This window comes from Mastomys coucha, unplaced genomic scaffold (genome assembly GCF_008632895.1).
Source record: "Mastomys coucha isolate ucsf_1 unplaced genomic scaffold, UCSF_Mcou_1 pScaffold22, whole genome shotgun sequence".
Lineage (NCBI taxonomy): Eukaryota > Metazoa > Chordata > Mammalia > Rodentia > Muridae > Mastomys > Mastomys coucha.
In genome coordinates this window covers 241,013,265-241,035,525 of record NW_022196905.1, presented here as the reverse complement: position 1 = coordinate 241,035,525, position 22,261 = coordinate 241,013,265, and positions in this window count along the sequence as shown.

The window sequence follows — 22,261 nt, the reverse complement described above, 5'->3', positions numbered from 1 at the left end:
GAGAAGGAGGAGTGGAGTGCTGACTCAGTGGTGAAGGGTGCTGCTCTTGTAGGGACAGGCTAGGTTCCCAGCACCCACATGGTAGCTCACAGCCATCAGCAACACTATCTCCAGGAGAGCTGAAACTCACTTTTGCCTGTATGGGTACCAAGCATACCCATTTTGCACATACCTTCAGGTCAATAGCCACACAAAGAAAGAAAAGGAGGCATTGTTCCAATTATTTAAAATTCAATCAGAGTAATTACTTTGTGTGTGTATTTTAGAGTTAAAAATTGTTTAACAGAAACCCCATAGTTTCATGCGTCTTATGAAAAGACATATTTAAGCAACTGGCTTGGCCATGAATGGAGTCTTAGCCTCTGGGGAGCCCCAAGTATTACCATGGCTATTTGGAATAACTTTCATGATTTATGTCACCAGAACTTGGGCACCATTACTTCGTGTTTTGTATGAGAATTTTAAATCTAGTGAGAATTAGAAAGCCTCATTGGTTATATAATTAAGAATGACTCATTGGAAGAGCTTTTAAGGATCTAAAACTTAACAGTATTTATCTTTCTTTTTGCTGGCAAATCCTTGTTATATGTAAGGATGTATTTCAGAGGATATTGCTAATATAAGTATATAATTCAGAGTGTATTCTCAGATGTGTCCAGCATCATTTACATGTCCTAAGTGATTCTGAATCCAGTCTAGCCGAAAACAAAGATTAACATCACACCCTGATTCATTCACCACATCCCTTCAGGTATAAATGCTGTGTGGCATTCTGAATCACAGAAGGGCAGAGACAGTTTTGTATGGTTGTTTGAAAGATGAAGAGAAGGAAGAAGCTGTTAGGGCTCAACTCTGATGGTCACAGTCCATGTGGGTACTACACATTTCGGTCATCTTCATAATGTTGCAGGTACTGGTGAGTCATTGAATTTCACAGCCTAATTGGTATAAATACTCTTAACTATTCACAGATAAGATTGTTGGAAGAACCCCCAAAACTCCTAGAAATGAGTGGTCCATCAGAGGTAGAGGGAGAAAAAAAAAACACAATCCATTTTAACTGACTTGAGGAGCCTGGTTTGTGAGGGCCTCAAATAGCATGCACACTGACACGTGCTGGCCATTTGCAGCTATTGCAGATTGGACTTCTTCCATTCTCAGTTTACTCTGTATTCATGTTACATCCCTGGCAGCTGGCCATGGGGTGATTCTTTCCCACTCCAGAAGAAATCTCCTCTGACTTCTACCCCTCTGCCCTCAATGTCTGTTATCCCCTCCCTTCTCAGGCAGCAGCATTTCCAGCTCTTAAGGGTTTGATTGCCCTGTGATTAAGGAGGTTTGTTGGGGCCTAACATACTGGGAGAAGGGTAGGAGAAGGCAATAAATATTTAATGAGAATTTTGCTTCTGGGCCTTCCTCTTAGACTGGTGAAAATGGAAATCAAAAGTCTTCATTGGAACCCCTGTTGTTGGAGGACAAAGAAATGTTCCCTCACCGCTGTGAAAATGAGCCTCTGGCACCTCAGCAAGAGGCAGCCTGAGAGGGGGGCGTCCTTAATGAATCACAGAGCAAAGAGCTCCTTCCTGGAAGGAATTATCCCCAGTGCTTTCACTAATAACACTCACAGGCCTCAGACTGATGGATGTGGAGTTATGGTTTTAGAGTGGAGGCTCCTGGGTTATAAGGCTGAGATTTATGTCTCCTAACCTATCAGTGTTCCTTCTTCCTTCCTAAAGCAGAACCCTCACGTTGGGTGCCACAGTTAACTGGGCCACACAGCAGAGGAGGGCTGACTGGATAAACACAGGATGGGCCAGACAATACAATTCTCATAGGAATTCCTGGGAATTGGGGTAGGTTGGGATATGTGGCTTCCAACTAATCACTGTGTTTCTCTGTTCTCTTCAAGGCTGTAAAACAGAACTAATAACAGTGTATTTTTATCTGATAGGATTGTTTTTGAAAATTAAATGAGCTATCTGAAAGTGTTAGAATGACTGACATATACTAATTACAGCCCATAGCTATTGTTGTTTATATTGGTATGGTAGTGATGATTGTATTTGTTGGGGAAGGAAGGTGAACTTTAAATGAAAGGACTGGGAAAGAGCTGTCATATAGAGAGGCAGAGCTTAGGGAGATGGCTTGATGCATGCAAATACTTGCCACACAAGTGTGAAGATCTGAGATGGAAATCTCTGAACTCATGGAAAAGCCATGGAAAGGCTCAGCAAAAAGCACTCCCAATTCCAATGTTTCTACTGAAGCATAGAAAGCAGAGACAAGAGAATCCCTAGACACTATTCGGACAGTTAGCCTGGTGCACGCCTGGAAAAACAGCAAACTGGCATATAGAGATGATTTTGAAGAAGGTAGAAGGCTCAAGGGAAGATTCCTGAGGGTGTCCTTAGATATCTGAAATGATGTCTTAGCATGTACACTCAAGAATTTACATACATGAATGAACAGAAACATGTGCATGTGCACACAGAGAGAGAGAGAGAGAGAGAGGGAGAGAGAGAGAGAGGAAGAGGGAGAGGGAGAGGGAGGGGGGAGGGAGGGAGAGGGAGAGAGAAGATTACAGGCCTTAGTCTTAGAAACATTCCCTGAATTATATAATTTCTTACTATTATCAGAAGATTTCTTACTCATTACTTCATGGTTAACTTCAAAATATAACTCACCCAGAAAAAGATAAGAGGTAATATAATCTGAATCAAATTGTGGGTAACCATAGGCAAGAGACAGAGTTTCAGATTATCTCAAATTCTATAATACAACTTCAATAGCAGTTTGATAAAAGCTTTATAGTAACAGAACAAAGAAAATCATAAACTAAGGCACTTTTCAAGTTTACCGGTAGAAACATTAGTCAGACTGTTTAAAATAAAACAGAGAAAATGTCTTCCACTTGGTTGGTGACAGGTACTTGCCCACTGAGTTGAAACATGTCAAAAGGTTTTATCAGGTGCTTATAAGGATACTAGATCACACACAGAAGTAGACAAGAAATTGCTGTTTCAAAGATTCATTTTATGTGGTGTGTGTGCAAGCGTGTGTGCCTGTGAGTGTGCATGCACACATGCATATCTGCAAATACCTATCAAAGCCAGAAGTTGAGTCCTCTGAAGCTCCAAAAACAGTACAAGCAGCTGATGACCCAGCAATCAAGTCATGACCCCCAGGGCATATTGTATATCCTAGTCTCTTCCTGTACTGAGTGAAATCATGCCACTGTTATGATGGGAGAATAAATTACAGATCTAGAAAGATATATCCATGCCTGGGCCCAGGCCATTTCTTCTTTGCTGTTGCTCATTGTCTTATCCTGAGAAGTTTTTATTCAATATTCCTGTTTATGGGAAGATAGATTACATTGATTGTGTTGGGTATCTTAGAGGATCTACTCTTGTCTTTCTTCCTCTAGTCTTCCCTGTATATACATTTTGAATAGAATGACATGTACTTGTGTGGAATCTGCTTGAGAACATGGTAATTAGACTGGTGTAGTCAACATTGTATCCCCAGCACCTAGATAGTATTCAATATGTTTAAGGGTTCTCACTGTTTCCTGATCCTTCCAATCTCTTGGGGAAGAATGACTCTTGCATTATCTGACTTGATAAGTTAATTTTTAAGTCTTGAGCTGATTAAATAAATATTGGCTCCCATTTTACTTCCTAACTACTCACAAGTGGTCTCCAATAGGATTAGAAACCCTGTTTAGAGCATCTCTCCTTATGATGTCCTTTTCTTCCCCAGCAAGAACAACACACTGTGAGATTAGACTTTTGCTATTATACTGAAATAATGAACAAATAAATGAGCCACAAGTAATTGCAGAAGTATAACAAATGTGAAAATGGCTCTCATAGCCTCAGTGGCATCTCAGGGGTATACCTGAAGGTCATCCTTGGGGAAGAATAACATATTGAAGGTCTTGCAAGTGAACAGATGGGAGATTTGGGGTAACAGATGCAAGGCCACAAGAAGTCAGCAGTAAGAGGGTTAAATCCTCTTGGCTGCTGGTGCTTTCTGAGGTAGTTGCAATTCTATTCTGCTGGCTGGGCTCCTGCAAAATAACACAGCATATGCCCACTACCCTCTTCTTTTTCTTCAACGCTCATTTCCAGTTCTCTGAAGGCACCACTGGACTATGTCCAGATGAGCTAGAAGCAGACATTGTTTTCCCCTTCCTCTCCCCTCTAACAGCTGCCTGATTACTCTTGTGTTGAAGGGGTTTACAGTGACCCTGACAATTGATGCACAAAACAAACCATTAAAAGGTAAACTGATCTCATTACTCCACGAGTCAATGGAAACCATACCCTCCACAGCTTACCTTCTGCTGTCTGTTGTGTGGCAAGAGGCAACAACATTCTCTCACTGAGCACCAGGAGAGAAACAGTTAAGCCTCAGGTGGTGTACTTCACTTCCAGAGGGCAGTACAGTTGTGAAGGAAAATTCCATCTACATTTGCTGGCTTCAAATTGCTCATAAGAAACACCAACATGTAGATGTGGTTGGTGTTTGAACAAAGTGGCTGGCTGCTTTGCTTGGCAGTGTGTGGGCAGGGAAATCTGAGGAAAGACACGAGTATAAATGCCATGACTGGGCAGATGGGAGAAAGAGATACGGTTTGTAGGCTCTTTTGTTTGATTTTTACTTTTTAGGGTGGAAAAACCTTATAGGGAAAATAACAAAAGTAAAAAAAATATGACTTAGGATTTGTACACATACACACACACACACACACACACACACACACACACACGCACACACTTCCATCTCGGGAACTGGTCTCAAATATAAAGCATTAGCAGTGGTATGGGCATTTTAAGTCAACCAATAAACATGAATGACCTATCAGTGACACTTTTATAACAGTTGGTACATTTAAATCCAAGAAGTTATCCCCAAAGTAAATGTTAGAGTAGTCATTGTAGAAAGGATAGAGCCAAGGTTCCAAAAGTAAGATGGCTTAAGTTGGCACATGGGTTCAGCCTAATGTGGAGTTGGTTTTCTAGAGCAAATTGATTTAACTCAAGTTCTTGGTGAGGCAGAAGAGAGAGTTATGAACAAGGACATTAAATAGCCAGCCCAATTGCTTCTTGCTGCTACCACATACCAGTTCGTTAATGTTGGGTAATTTACATCATCTTCCCCCATGGCTTAGTACTCTCTTCTATAAAATAGAAATAATGAAAGTACCTACCCTGCAGAGTTTTCTGATTATTAAATATGGCAATATATGCAGTATTCTAAAGCAAAGGCTTCACACAAAGAAAATATTTTGAGATTGGCCATTTCTATGAATCCAACTACAGCGCCAATATATCTGGAATCTCCACTACTAGGAGTGTATTCTCTGTGGATATCATGATGAAAGTCTGATACAGGAGGTAACTAGTTAGGAGACTCTGTAAGACTTCCTTGAGAGACATAGTAGAGGAAAGTCATAAGAAATGAAAGATGAAAGGCCAGGGAAGGAATGCCATGCAAGGAAGCGTAGGCAAATAGTAGAGAGGATCTATGGTTTGCTTTGGGAAGTGTATAGGGCATGGATTTTAGAACAACTGATGAGTTATTGCTTGGAACAAGCAGCTGGCTGGTTTTTCCATTAACCAAGACACTAAAATGTTTGAAGGGAGAAACAATAGCACCCTGTCCATAGAGACTTGTCTAGAAGGGCATATAGCCAGGGGCTATCATTTTGTGGAAATGTTAATCAATAATCCTATCCCTAAATGAACTTATATTTTGTTATAAATAGAGAACAATTAGAATCTGGCATTCAGCCAGAGAAGAAATTACTCTCAGAATTAAGCACTAGGGAGAAAATACCCATGAGTCAAAAGATGTACTTGATTGCAGTTCCTTTGTTCATGCATCCTATAGGCTCTGGGTTCTTATTTAGCAAGGAATGAAATTCACCATGAAGTTCTGAGGTGTCAGGCTATAAAGTCCTCATGACATTAAATTGAGTTTGACTTGGCCCTGTAAGTTGAAGGCAAGAAAAAGGCCAGGGTGTAAAAGGTCCAGATCAAAGTCTAGTCAGCAGATTTCTAACAGAAGCAACAACAGTATCCCTGACTTCTTTTCATAGTTGTAAACATGAATCTGAAAGGTTCCTTTCAACTAGAACCTTAAAAACAAACAAACAAACAAACAAAAACGGGTGCTGAAATCTGAGCAGGCTAAGAAAGCATGTGATACTTTTTTGTTTGTTTTATTGTTACTTTGTTTCCAAATCTTGAGTTTCTCCATTGAGTATTTTAATAAGAACACACGTTTATCAGGTATTCCTGGGAATTGTTTGATTAGCATCTTTTAGAGTCAATATGCTACATTGTGAAATGTCCCCTTTTCTTTGAACAGTAAAGAATTATACAAAAGTCAGCACAGTATGGTCCACAGAGCTGCAAAGTAGTGTGACCTCCTGAAAATCAGGAGGCTAACTGGATGTTAACCAACTACCTGCCAAGCAGACACCACTGCCAGGTCCAGAGACTCATTTTCACAGCAGTATTTATTGAACCTTTCAAAAACCCAGGCACTGTTACTTGTACTGGGGCACAGGTCTCTGCCCTCATGAAATGTATATTCTTTGAGGGAAAACAGTATTACCTGAAAATGCAGACTTCTGCTTTCCCGGGCATATATCCTGAGAAATGCTGGGGACTTTGTTAAGAGAAGCCAGATATCAAACTTCATGAATGAGGGCACAGGGTTCATAACTGCATACTGATAGTCTGCATTTTTAATCTACTACTTATTTGCTAAGTAGTCTTGGGGAATTCAGTGTAATTTTTTGAATTTCAGAGCCTTCATCTATTGCAATGATATTCTACTGTTCATGAGAAGTGGCTATAAGGACTGAAACATACAATAATAACTAAATATATTATAAGTACTATATGATATATCACATGTATTAGAGGTACCATTATTATTAAAATGATGGACCCTTAAGAAATATCTTTGAACATTGTAACCTCAGGTCTTCTCTTCACTTGGTAAATGGAGATGATAGATGATTCTCCCTAAGGAAAAGGTTAAACTTTGTGCTTTCTGCAAAGCATGGAACTCAGGAAAAGGGTTTGCCATGTACAATTTATTGGTATATGAGATTACAAAGAAGCCACCTATGGATGAGAGGTTGACTCCTCCTTCAGACTCAATAATATTTATGTTAAGTGTCCACTAAGACCTCTTATCTAGGAATGTAAAAGATTTCTACATCTGCAATACAGTATCCTTGAGAATAGCTAGAAGATGAACCCATTTCCAATAGAACCCAGCAGAGTTTATCCAATGATATAAAAGTTCTGAGAACTGAAAAGAGAAACTGGAGCTTCGGCCATGAAAAACTCGTTCAGGGAGAGAAAGCTCAGTCAAGAACTGCAGCTCATTGAGTCAAGTTCTCCAGTAGATTTTGCTGGATATTATGAGCACCCAGTTTGATACTGTTCTGTCTTTCTCTATTTGCTTTCACTTAAAGCCTTATCTCCAAACGGGGCTATGCTCTGTTCAGGATCTCTCCATCAGGAACTCTATCTCCAGTGAATTTTCTCCAGTTGATTTTCTAGTTGTTGACAATGTCTGTCTGTCTGTCTGTCTGTCTGTCTATCTGTCTGTGTAGCTCTATCTATCTATCTATCTATCTATCTATCTATCTATCTATTTATTTATCTATCTATCTATCTATCATCATGTACGCATGTATACTTAAAAGTTCATAAGTATATAAAAGTTATACTTTTACTTTGGCTTGATGTATACTTAATAAACTCATCCAAAACTAAAAGAATGACTATCACAGATCATTCTCTGGATTGTACTGAGTCAAGTTCAATAAAGAGTAAATCTTTTTCTAAGTATTAAATGAAGTGCAAAATGCTGTGAAATAAATCTCCAGAGTCAATGTTCGCAGCCTACTCTACAGATCTCACGAAGTTTAGGAGAATATTTTTTTCTTTTTATTTAAGTCTACATACCAGAAATTTCTTTGAAAAATCTACTCCTAGGGTATCATTACAGATATATATTTGATGAACACATAAACAATTCACAGATACAGAACCAAACAAATTGTATTTCCCTTGTGGTAAGGTGTTATCCAAAAATCTAATATGAAAAAATTGCTGCAGACATTCAGAACACATCCACTCAGCAAGTAGGAATTGATAATAATAATAATAATAATAATAATAATAATAATAATAATAATAATAATATCCTACCATTTGAGGGGAAAATGTAGTTTTCTTTTAGAAAACAGAAAGAGCCATTTTGACATATATACGTATTTCTACAAAGCAATATCAAGTAACTCTCGCTTGCATTTCCAAGAAAGCAAAAGAGGCCCTGTTAGCAGATACCATTTACGAGCTGGAGATTTTTGATTTAGGGAGTCCTGTTACTTGAGACCCACTGAAGCCATTGCCTGCTGCAGCATACTCAGCTCAGGTCTCAGTATTGCTGACCTAGAGCACCTGTTGAGTACCAGCATGGTTGCTCTGCTTGCTCTGGGACTGCTTTGGTATCTATCTTTGTACATCTCTTGTTGCATATACCTGCCTGTCCCCATCTGCATCTCTCTTTTTGTCTATGTCTGTTCTGTTGCGCTCTCTCTACTCTCATTTACTTGCTTCTCCACCTTATCTAGCTATCTTAGAGCTTCTTATTTCTTCTTCCCAGGTTTGCTTCCAACCTCAGCACACTGTCTGCATTTCTTACATTTCTTGTCTGCGACAGAAGGTTTCACTATCCTTCTGTGAGATGGATTTTGCCCTTCTTTTTGAAATGTTTTCCTTTCTACTTGGCTCTGTCTGTACTTTCCACCCTCTCTGTGCTTCTTTCTAGGCCCTGCTACCCCTCCCTCTTTGGCTGACCTTTCATCTATTACTCCAATCTGTCATCTTCCTCTTCCTATATCTTCTCACTGTCTCATTTCCTCTCTCTACCTGCCTCTTTCTGTCTTGCTATTTAGTTTTTTCCTTTGTGATAGATGTTTCTTCCTTTCCTGTCATTTTCTAGGTCCTTCCTTCTATCCCTTGTTTACTATATTTTTTTTCTCCCTGCTGCTTTTGACATATCTCTGGTTCTTTATGTTTCTAGAAGATTTGCTACATTTCCCTGTAGGTTCCCTTTCAGAACATACAAGTATGGCTGCCCCTGCACACACAAGTATACACACACACACACACACACACACACACACACACACACACAGACTCCTGCATTCTGACTTGTAACACTTCTTCACAGAGCAGGCTGTAAATTTAAAGGGGTTTGTTTGGTTTATGGAGCCTTGGTGAAATCATAGACACATCATTTATTCTATGAGAACTTCTCTGGTTTAGCTGACATAACACTTGGTACTCATATGGCTACCACACAGCTGCACCCTGCCACCACCACACCTATTTGCAAGCCCCCTAGGCTGAAAGAACTGAAAGGTCCCATTGTGCACTGCAACTATTCACTAGGTACTACTTCCTACTACAGGTTCTCAATGATACTCAGCTCAGAGGGTTTCAGGACAGGTAGGACTGAGTAAAGCTCAGATAAAAGAGTTAAAGAAAAAAGTAAGAAGTCTTTACTACAATTCAAAGTAGCACAAAGATCTGCTCTGTGGAAGTTGAGTTGCCCCTGAGATGGCAATTCCCAGCAGCTGGAGACATGAAGACTGAAGCCAGGATACTCTGTGTCGGACCTGGTGCAATGCAACCTTAATCAATCCCATTGACCCTCGAGGTAGTCAGCATGGTGGCAGTAGAGGTTAGGATGTGAACCTTGAGAGACTGAACTAGAGCCTTTCTTTGACTCCCTTTCTAAACCTGGACAATTCTCTTGATAAATTCTAAGTTTCAGTTTGGTTAGCTTTAAAATAAAATCCAAACTCTAGCTCTTTTACAGAGCATCCCCTGGGCATGAGAAGAGATGCTCATATATACCTTTGTAGGACCATCCTACTGTAGTTCACATTGTAGAACATCTTCCCTGACAGGTGCTGCTTCCTCTATCAAATCTTGGTTTTAACATTACCTCTCATGCCAAGAGAGCCTAACAGAATAGATTGCATCTCTCTTTAATCTCCATCACAACAATCTGCTTATTATTGCTTTAGCACTTTGCCAATTATAATTATATATTTATGTGTTTGCTTACTTATTTATGACTCCTTTGCCCTCTGTGGATTTTGAACTTTTTGTAAGAGGAAACCATATCTGTAAAATCTCCTCCTATGCCCAGTGCCTATTGTCCTGATGTAGAAACTGAAACACAAAGTTGGGATACGTCTTAGTCTGTTCTACTATCCAAACCTCACATTTCTATGCCAGATAGTTGCCATTGCTGTTCCACAACAGGCATAAATGTGATTGTCTATGCTAGGGGCAATGGAAGCTATGATAAAGTAGCTTTTACTGCCTCTCAATCACAACTGAACAGAGAAGGCTGAGTCTTATCTCTGTGGATTTAAAAAGGTTCAATCAAAGATGTTTAACCCCAGAGACCATGAGTAGGAAGACTCCTCTAGTCTGCCCTCTGCAGCTCAGAGGGACCTTGAACTTTGAAATTTCTGGAAGATTTTGGAGTCCCAGCTGAATTTGCATCCTGTCGTGCAGTGCAGCCATGTTTAAAAAAAAAAAAAAAAAAAGGATCTTGTAGTTCCCAGAATGAAACTTTTATACCCTTAATTCTGCCAAATGCCTTCTTCTAGATATGATTACTAAAATGATTAGGTTGACTCTCACCCTTGAGGTGGTTATAATTACTTGATACTAAAAGCTTAAACCTTATACCCCTTGGGGGCCCTCACTGAGTTCTCTCTGACATCCTTCACCCTCTTTCAAATGCCTCAAGGATCCCCTCTGCCTCTATAGTTCTATTACCATAGCCCTTTGTGCCTCCTATTAAGTCTAACTCAGTGTTGTGAATGATGGGCCCTTCGAAGCCTTACTCACTCTTTGCCAAAAATGAATGCTCTTAATTTTATTATATTAAGTATGCTTATATTTGAAATATTAGGCACAAGACTAATTTTAAGTAAAATTAGTATTATAATTACTAATATTTACCAATTGTCAAATATTTGGTATATCTACTGATTCTCAATCTTCATCACAATATATGCATTGTTGCTAATACTACTATAGAAATCTAAGACTTAAGGTGTGTGTTACCTTTACAAGGCTTTAACATCTGCCAAAAAAAAAAAATGGAACTTAAGATGTGTTTGACACCAGGCTGAGTCTGCTATAGAACTTTTGCCAACAACATGTTTATTCCATGTTTATATAAAAATACACTGAGTTAGATTTTTCTATTGCATTGACAGAATACTTAGTTAATAACTTAAGGGAAGGCTCTATTCTTGTAAGAATGTGATGAGCCAGAACATCATACACATAAGAGAATGTAGGCATATGTGAGAGCTAAGTTCTTCACCTCATACACAGGAAGTAGAGAGATGGGGTGGAATTGAGGCCTAGTTACCTTGCAAAGACATGCTTATATTGATATAGGTCCTCTACTGATACCTTTCCTCTCACTATATCCTAATAATGCAATATAGTTATATGTAGCTTTATTAGTCCAATAACCTTATAATACTGAATCTGCGTCCTAGGAAAAAAGACTTCAACACACGAGTTTTTCAAGAGACACTTCATACTGAAACTGTAATACATACACTGATTGAAAACATGCTGGGCTGGTACTCCAGACAGTGGGGTGCAGCCGGCATGAACTCTATAGCCTTCAACTTTCACAGTAAGTATGGAGACAGCATTTACCTTGCACACTGTGAGAGTGAAATTCAGACTATAACCCTTACCTCTGAGCCAGTGTTTGCCATTGAGGTCAAAATCCTATCAGACTTGCCTTTCAGCCATGTGGTCTAATTCAACTACAGATGCATTCTGTTGATAACTAGCTGAGCCTGGAGCTTAATCTGTATAGCAGACGAGACTTAGACTTGGCTTTACTGAGCCGTATGACTTCGGGTCAGCTCTCTTCTCAGTTTAAAGATATACTATATACTATATGTTGCACTTCTTCTACATTCTGCAGTTCCTGTCATTTCTTTCAACTGTTCAGTCTGACAGAACATTGTTGTTCTTACTGGAAGTATTAAGTGTACCATTATGCATACTATAATGCTTAATCCTTGTGCAAAAATCTGCCATGGTCATAGTTCAGTAACCCAAAGCTAACCAGAACTAAATGGAATCATACAATCTAGACTGTTGACTTGCGAGACTCTTTTCTTTCATGGGATTCTGTTAGGTAGCATCCTTTCTATCCTGCTCAGGATGCCTTTTTTTGAAAGAATATGCAAATTGGTTTTGAGAAATCTCAATGGGACCTTTGGCCTCTGATCAGGTAAGTAGAATTCTAACTTGTGTTCAAGTCTGGGTGTTTCCACTGTTAGAATGGGAGACTTCCATAACTTGTGGGTTCTCAAGGCTGAGATTCCACTGGGCATGTTATGAATCAATGACTATATTTTAAAAATGTCTCCATTTAATCCTTAAAATGGACCCATGGATATGGTTTTTATTATAATTCTATAAATCAAATTAAATGAGAATAACTAGATGGCATCTATGAAAGAGAGAAGCTCTCCCTTTTAGCAATGCTGTTTCGGGTATGAAATAATGAATAGGGATATGTTTGCAAATGGAAAAGGAAGTGTACACATTTCTGATACAGGAAATTGCAGTTCAGAGAGTGTATGCTCATGACCTTAATTTGGGTGTTTGGTATCCTGACCAGAGTTTAACATTGTGATTTGTTCTTTGTAAGCCCAGGGTATTCAAGTAGAGTCCATGATTATGTTTAGGTGTGGACTTAAGGAAGCCATTTTCCTTATGCATTTGTTTCTAAAACCTGGTCTCCAAGCAAGCAGTCTATTTGAATTATCAGTCAAAGACAGTTGGCATCAGAACAGGGATTCTTAATCCTAGTTTACTAGCTCCACCACAAGAATGGATCAAATAAAAAAAAAAATATTTTACGAAGTTCTCTAGAATCCTTCATTTTCACATATGCATGAGAACTCAATGACTCTTCCCAGAGGTGTCTTGGCTAGCAGACTTCCAGTCTGGCTGTTGGTTTTCTATCATTTCTTTCAGGCACAGTTAACACTATATAGAATTAGGGAATTTTCACGTGTTCTCCCAATAGGAGGAGTCAATGCCTTTATTTCCTCTTTTGAAATTAAGCATTTTCATTTCTTCCATGTCAATGACAGTTGGGGATGTAAGGAGATAAAATCAACATGGAGGGAGGCAGGAGTTGAAGCCACAATTGTTAAAGCATTCAGATCAAGCTGACTGTTGAGTTCTGGAATCAAAGAAAGGTCAGAGAAGCTAAAGCTGAGTTTCTGAGCCTCCTAGGATAAAGGAAAATGTGGACAGAGTCCACAGAGAGTTCAATAATGATAATAATAAACATATATTGGGCACTTACTATGTTCTATGCTATGTGTATAATGGCATTATCTCAATACTCACAAAAGCCTTACATAATGGGTGCATTCATTATCACCCTTTACAGATGGTAGAACCAGTGCTCAGAAGAGTTGGGGGGTTTCTTCAGATTTCAAGTAATGGAACCATATTAAATTCTAGAATATTTTTTGACCAATGTTCCTCCTCTGATCAACACACTCTAATGCATCCAGGGTGGGAGCCAGAGGAGCTTTCTAATTGGGGCTATTAGCTGAGTCTATCATTCTGGAAGATAGATGGAGGAAATCTCAGAGACCCAATAAAAGTAGATTCCTTTGGGGCTAAGAAGTAGTCTCTTGCACTGATGAAAGTCTAAATTCAGAAGTTCCCATAGGGCTTAGCATGGATAACGGAAATGACCTAGGAAGATGGAGGACTCAATTTGAATCCCAGCTTCTTTTGCTGGCTGGGGACTATGAGCCAATCACTTGATGTCTCAAAGCCCAAATTTCCTGATCTATGAATTTAGGATGATGAGATATATCTTTCAGCAAAGTGCTTGGTCCATTACAGGTGATTAATATTTGCTGACTCTCTTCTCTCTTTCTGAAGGCTTAGACCTCTGGCAAACTGGGACAGATCCTTGAATCTGACCTTTACTTCCCAATTTTCAAAAGGCTTGTCCTCAGTTGTACACTTACACAAACACCCTTCTATGACACATTCAAAGCTGAAGATGTTTACTTGTGATGGGATAATAATAGTGGTTTTATCCTACTTAGAAGGAACCCTACTTACTAGCATATAGGAGCATTTTTTTACCTTTCAAAAAATGTACTTTTGCCATAAAAGAAGCTTTCCAGCATCACATATGTATGGAGAAGGTAGTTGAATAAGATTCTGTTCTGAACTTGTAAGCTACTATATTTATGATTTCTTTTTCACTTATAAATTTATACTTTTACTTGTCCCATTTCCCCCCAGGACACACATCTCTTCTTTCTACACTACCCTCTGAAAGCACTGCATGGCTACTTTACCTCCGTTAGCAATTAGCTTACTCATTTTCCCTCTCAGAACAGACAAGAAAGTAAATACCTGTGATGTAAATGGCTTGAATCTTCACCATTTCTGTGATTTAACAACTATCAAAACGGATTATTGTATGTACCATGGGAAGATGGCAACATGCAACCAGGTTAAGCAGAGTTGTCCTATTTACTATCTGAAATCTTCTTTTCATAAAGACTAGCAAGAGAGGCCGAATTGAAGCAGGACTAAAATTCCTGAGCTATATACTCACATCTAAGTTTGTTATCACAGTTCCAGTCACAATGGGTGCTGTCAGAACATGAGAGTCATCTGCACGGCTCAGAAAAGTCCCAATCCTCTCCCCAGATTTGGGAATTCAACTCTTTCAGGGTTTGTCCTAGGTATCACTTTACATCTTAACTCCTCATGTGATATCAATGTACAGCAAAGATTGAGAAGTTCTGTCTTATCAAGACCAAAAAATAACTGTATAATTTAGAGGTGAAAAATACATGTCTTACAGCCTATGATCCACTACTTCCCTGTGCATTTGTAATGAATTTCTCTGCCAATTGCAACTCCCCAAAGAGGCTGATGGAATTTTCATGTGGTTGCATTTCTGAAATCTTGCACATTGCAGGCTAGGAGTGGATGGGCCTATGATGTGAATGTTCACAGACAGCATCCCAATGGCTTCCTTTGGCATGCTTGTGCTTAGAGAGCTGAAATAGAAAGACCTCACATTAAACTAGAGGGTCCTGCTCTCTCCTCTTACCTCCCCGAGCTGATAAATAATGGATAATGAAAAGCACTGCCATTACATGCATAAAGCACTTGGCATTCACCTTCAAGGCAGTGCTTTCTATCTAATCTGAGGTCCAGTTCAGCATAAAATATGTTTGGTGGTAAGACCAAGTCTTTCTGAAGAGTTCTTCAATGCCTCCACATTATTCAATGAGAAAAAAAGGAAATCATTCAACCCTGGCATCAATCTCAGTATTTGTTTCTAAAAGGCCGGAGGGGTGGGAGTAGTATGCCTGGAGTTTCTCTTTCACTTCAGAGCATGGTACCCTGGGCAACCTCTCTTTGAAGAGCACAGCTGCTCAAAGGCCCATGTGAAATTGAGTCCCTGAGGAATCTTCTTGTCTTTTTCTCTTTAGAGCATCAAAGCGTACTTTGTATTTATTTTATGTGTTTAATTGTTCTCTGCCTCCTCTGATAATTTGAACTTTGCATAGGAGATGCCACATCTATTCTGTATCCTTTGGGTCTAACATTGCACTTAGAACCTAGCTCTATAGTACTGTTTGACTAGATGCTAAATGTGCATCCAGTAAAGGGGAAACAGTCTGTTTCATCTGACCCAAGGCTTTACTATGCATACAATCTATTCTTTAGAGAGAGAATTTGAAGTTTTTGAAAGGTGAGAAGATACCATGGAAGTGGCAGTCAACATGACTTTTCCATTAAAATGCAAACTGATGATAAGTCTATGCCCCATTTGGAGATGATACATCTTTATATTTGGGAAGATCCCATTCTGATGCTTATGATCAGATTGGTGTTGCAATGGGCTGATGCCACATGGTAAAATACTCAGCACAGTGGCATATGGCAGGTGTTCTCCACACTCTCACCAATCTTCACACACTTACCACTGACCTGCATTAAGGTGAGCATTCTCCCTTCACTGGCCTGGACAGGTGAGGAGGAATTGCTCATTTCTGCTCAGCCACAGAGAATGAGAATGTTAGCTGAGGTCCTGATACTTTGCTATTTCACCCTCCTGGGTCTTTCTGTTAAAAAGAAGTACTTTTGACTGAAAGGCTGGTAAGTGTAAAATTTCTCAAAGGCTATTCCAAACAGAATGAATATCACCAAATGCCTTAATGACAACATGTTTTTTAAATAAACTAAGAATTGTGGCACACTCTGAATTTCTTAATGTGGTCAAGACACAACCACATGTATACATGAGGCACTTAGTAAAAGGCATGTGCCAGTTGTCCCAGAACAGAATAGACACAAATGTCCTCATGTAGGTTTAATGGTACCGGGATGGGGCAGTCAGTAAACAAAATAAATGAATACATAGGGTGCAGGTGATGGTAAATGCTAAGGAGAGAAACAGAGCAAGGAAATTGTTGCACATGATGGGAAATGATTAAGGCACTATCATCATTTCTTACAATTTATATAGAATCCCAAGGAAGGTACTGGTTTGCCTATGTGGTTCTTCTTTAGACCACTGTTGTTGAAGAATGTGAATGGACTCTTTGATGGGACAACGATGGTCACACACATTCTTCTATAATCCATAGGCAAGGCTGGCTTTGCAGAGAGTGCTTGGTGGTATATCTTGCACACATGAGGATGAAATTCAATCCTAGCACAGTCAAAAGTAGAAACTGTGGTCAGATAATGTAATATTCTGTCACATGGCACTCATGGGATACCATTAACTTTGTGATGAGAATTTCACATAAGTTTGTGGTGCATAAATGTGTCTCCTTGCTTCTTCCCATAGTGCCTCATTGTATCTAATCACATATATTTGTGATCAGATGTATGATCTGAAAGCACTGAGAGTAAAAACAACATGCGTTGATACTTTGCTAAATAGAACACTTCTCAACTTGTAGGTTGAGACCCGTTTGGTCAAATGACACTTTCACAGGGTCATCTAAGCCCATCCTACATATCAGATATTTAGATTACAATTCATAACCATAGCAAAATTACAGTTATGAAGTAACAGTGAAATAATTGTATGGCTGGGGGGGGGCAGTCATCACAAGAGGGAGAACTGTGTTAAAGTATCGCAACATTAGAAAGGTTGAGTCCCTGCTATAGATTCACAGTTTCAATAATTATCAGCTTATAGTCATTGTTAGTAAATCTAGATTTTTAAACAATTCCTGATGCTTAAAAGGACATTTTAGACTTGATGTTCTTCACTCCCTTATTTCTTAATGAGTATGTTTCTGGGAACAAGTATGTTTTCTACAATGTAAGGAAAAGTTGAAAGAAAGTAGCAGCTGAACTAGAATGACCACTTTGAGGCTTAGCAGAGGCTACACCAAGGCTAAACTCAAGCATCAGGTGGAGGAGGACCTGGTTGAGATTCAGGAAGAAGTCTTCAGAACCACAAGCTGTCCCAGTCAAATTAGTCTATTGTAATGAGAAAAGTGGAAATGTTTGCAAAACCACAACCCTGTAAAATGTCATGTTGTATTCCTTGTGACTTTGGAAAATGTCATGAAGTAAGCTGTATCAGTGGGGAGCTTAATGCTTCCAATAAAAGCCTCTCCTGGAGAGGGGAACAGATATTTACAATGGCAGAGGAAGCACAGGTCACAAAACATAAAACAGCTGGTTGAGAGGCAGAAGCTGAAGATGCCAAACTCTTCGCAGCAGTTGTCAGTGTTCACATGGCGAGTCCAGAACTGGCCTCATTACCAAGGCACATTCTCACCCTGGCAACTTAGTTCACCCTTCAGGGGCTGTGGGTTCCCTCGCTCTGGGTGCTGGGATAATTGTGACAGACTCCTGATGTTTCAATGGGAAAAGGTTAGTGATTTTTGACAAGCAAGGGACCTCATACCATCTTTTTCCTTTAGACAAGTGTGGTTTTTTGCTTCCTTCAGACACATTTTCCCACCTTAGTGAGTTTAGTTTTTATTCACTTTGAAACTTGGTGTATAGACATTTAAAATATTTGAAAATACGCTTACAACAGTACAGCTACTTATTCAGCTTGGAAATAATAACTGGTAACCTCTCAGAGCTGAGCTCATTTTATACACTGCTTTTCCATGTTTCTGCTTATGTAAAAATACAAAGGAGTAAATTCTGTGTGTTATGTCCATAAATATACAGTTCTATATGTTGATTCAGTAATTAGCAAGATATTTATATTTCCATTTAGTATGTGTGTGTGTGTGTACACACACATATACATACACACACACACATTCACAAGGAGTTATGGCATACATTTAGACTAATTGGAGTAGAAGTGGTTCTCTTCTTCCCCTGTGTGAGTTTCAGGGATCAAACACAAGTGGATTTTGTGGCAAGTACCCTTGCCCTCTGAGCCATCTCAGAAGTTCTAATTAACATCTTATTTCAAACAATTTCCCATAACATCAGAAAGTCTTAATGTGGACAATTTCAAGATTGTATACCTATACCAGTCTTTCTATTAAAAGCATTATAACTAATCATTCTAGTAGATAATATATACACGTATGTGTACATGTATATATGTATGTATTATATTTGGAAATTCTGGGATATTCTTTACAATGCATCTGTTCCTATGGACACATAAACACATAAAGTCACTTCTAAACATTTTTAGTTGAGGACAGGTTCTTTTCTCATATAATGTATTCTGATTATAGTTTCTACTCTCTCTACTCTTCCCAGTGAATCTCCACCTCCCCTTCTCTCCCCTACAGATTGTCAGATCTGCATTTTTCTGTCTCATTAGAAAAATACAGCCTTCTCAGAGACAATGAAAAATCATGACAAAGTAAAGTGTAATAAGATGAAGCAAAAGGTAAAACAAAAACAAACCAAGAAAACAAAAAACAAAGCAAAACAAAACAAAAACAACAACAAAAAACCCCTATCATATCAAGGTTGTCCATGGCAACACAAGAGAAGGAAGAGTTCCAAGAGTGGGCCAAAGATTCAAAGACCCACTCATTCTCAAAATCAAGAGAAAAGCTAATGACTTTAATATAGTCATGGAGGACCTGGTGTAGACCCAGGTAGGCCTGGGGTTTGGTGCTTCAATCTCTGTGAGCTAGTATGTGTCTTGCTTACTTGATTCAAAGGGCCTTATTCTCCAGGTATCCTACATCCCTTATGGCACTTACACTCTTTCTGCCTCCTTTTCTGCAGGATTCCCTGATTTTTGAGGGTAGGGATTTAGTACAGTCCTCCCATTTAGACTCTCCATGCAATGTCTGGCTGGGGTCTCTGAATATGTTCCAGTCTGCTGCCAAATGAAGTCTCTCTGATTGTGACTAGATAAAGCATTGCTCTATGTATACAGAAGAATAACATTAGAAGCCATATACACACATATATAGTAGCCCAATAGTGTTTGTTTTTACCTTAGTTCTCTGGGCTGTCTGGTCTCTGGTTCTTAGTTAACCAAGCAACATGGGGTGTGGGTTACTTCTCATAGAGTGGGCATTAAATCAAACTAGAGATTTGTAGGCCACTCCCACAAGTTCTGTGCCACCATTGCCCTGGCATAGTCCGCAGGCAGAATAGATTATAGGTCAAAGGATCTGTGGTTGGTGCCTTAATTTTCTATTTCATTGTTCTGCCAAACACCCTTCCACACCAAGAAAACTAGAATGTAGAGATGAAGGCTCCTTCCAGCTTGACTTTATCATATTCAATACATTCTATGAGTATTGGCCTCAGCAATGGGGCCCTGCTGTGAACCCTTAGAGAATATCCCTTTATCTTAGCAACAGCCTGGGTTTGGGGGGATTTCCATGGGATTCCCCCTAACCCTGGTCAACAATTCAATTGAATGTAACCCAGTCCTACGAAGAAAAGCTCCATCTGGCTGCAAGAGATGGGCAGCTGAGTCTCCATGTCCTCCATTACTAGGAGTCCTCATTAGCATCAGTTTCATTGATTCCCGGAAATTTCCACAGCATGAAGTTTAAACACTGTCCCCCAAATGCTCCCTAATTCTAGTCATATCTCAACTATCACTCTCTATCCCACTTCTCCCCCATCTGATCTCCTTTTTATCACCCCACCCATTGCCAGCCCACCTGCAAAATCTATTTCCCCCTCCAAGGGAGATCCATATGTCCCCACTAAACCTGTCCCCTTTACCTAACCTCTCTGATTTTAGATTGTAGCTTGGCTATCATTTACTTGACAGATACTATTTACATATAAGTGAATCCATACCATATAAGTCTTTCTAGAACTGGGCTACTTCATTCAGGATGATTATGTTTTTCTAGCTGCATCCATTTGTCTACACACTTGATGTCATTTTTTTTAACCACTGAATAATAGTCAGTGTTGTAAATGCACTATATTTTCTTTATCCATTTGTTTGTTGAGGGATATCTAGGTGGTTTCTAGCTTCTAGCTAGTTTGAATAAATCCCCAGTGAACATGATTGAGCAAGTGTCGGTGTGGTAGGATCCAGTGTCCTTTGGGTGTATGCTCGAGTGGTATAGCTGGATCTTGAGGTATATTAATCTCTAAATTTCAGAGAAACTACCATATTAATGTCTATAGTGGCTGCACTCCCACCATCAGTGGAGAAGTTTTCCCCTTGCTCCAAGTCCTTATGAATATATATATATATATATATATATATATATATATATATATATATATATATATATATATATATATATATATTGCATATTAGACCTCTATCAGATATGGAGTTGGTAAAAACCTTTTCCCATCTTGTAGGCTGCTGCTTTGTCTGAAACGATGGCCTTTGCCTGTTCTATGAGGTCCCATTTACTAACTGTTGATCTTAGTGTCTGTGCTATCAGTGTTTTAGTCATTTCCTGTGTCGGTGAGTTCAAGGCCATTCCCTAATTTCTCTTCTATTAGTTTCAGTGTATTTGATTCTATGTTGAGGTCTTGTATCTAACTGCACTTGAGTTTTGTGAAGGGTGATAAGTATGGATCTATTTGCATTCTTCTAAATGCAGATGCCCAGTTTGACCAGCACCATGTGAATTAAGATTCAGTTATTTTTTATGTATTCCTGGGTTATTTATTAAAAAAAAAAAATCAGGTGTCCATAGATGTGTGAGTTTATGTCTTAGTCCTTAATTTGATTTCATTGCTCAACGACTATGTTTTTATGCCAATATCATTTGAATTTTATTTTTATAGTTCTGTAGAATGACTTCAAATTGAGAATATTGATGCTTCCAGCAGTTCTTTTATTGTTTGGTGTCATTTTAAATATCCTGGGATTTTTGTGTTTCCACATGAAGTTGAGAATTTTACTTTCAATGTCTGGAAAGAGTTATGTTTGACTTTTGATGAGGATCACATTGAATTCATAGATTGCTTTTGGTAGGATGGCCATTTTTACTATGCAAATGTTACTAGTCCATGAGCATGGGAGTTCTTCCCATCTTCTTATATCTTCTCTTTCTTTCTTCAAAACCTTGAAAGTTTTATTATATGTCTTTACACCAAGATATTTTAGATTATTTGAGACTTGTTAAATGTGTTATTTTTCTGATCTGTGTCTCAGTTTTTTTTTTGTTATTTGTATATAATAGGGCTTATGATCTTTTTTCTTAAATTAGTTATTGTGTATCCAGATCCTTTGCTGAAAATCTTTACCAACTGTATTAGTTCTCTGGTGGAATTTTTAGTGCCATTTATGTATACTTAGATATTATCTGCAAAGAATGATAGTTTGACTTCTTCCTAATTTGTATCCCCTTGAACTCCTTCAGTTGTTTTATTGTTCTAGCTAAAACTTCAAGATGAATAGATATGGGGAAAATCAACAACTTTGTCTTGTTCTGGATTTTAGTGGAACTGTTTTGAGTTTCTCTTTATTTAATTTGATGTTGAATATGTGCTCACTGAAATTTGCCTTTGTTGTATTTAGGAATTTTCCTTGTATCCCTAATCTCTCTTGGACTTTTATTATGAAGGTGTGTTTGATTTTGTTAAATATCTTTTCTGCATGTAATTAGATGCTTGTTTCTTTAATTTTTAATTCATCTTTTTCTTTC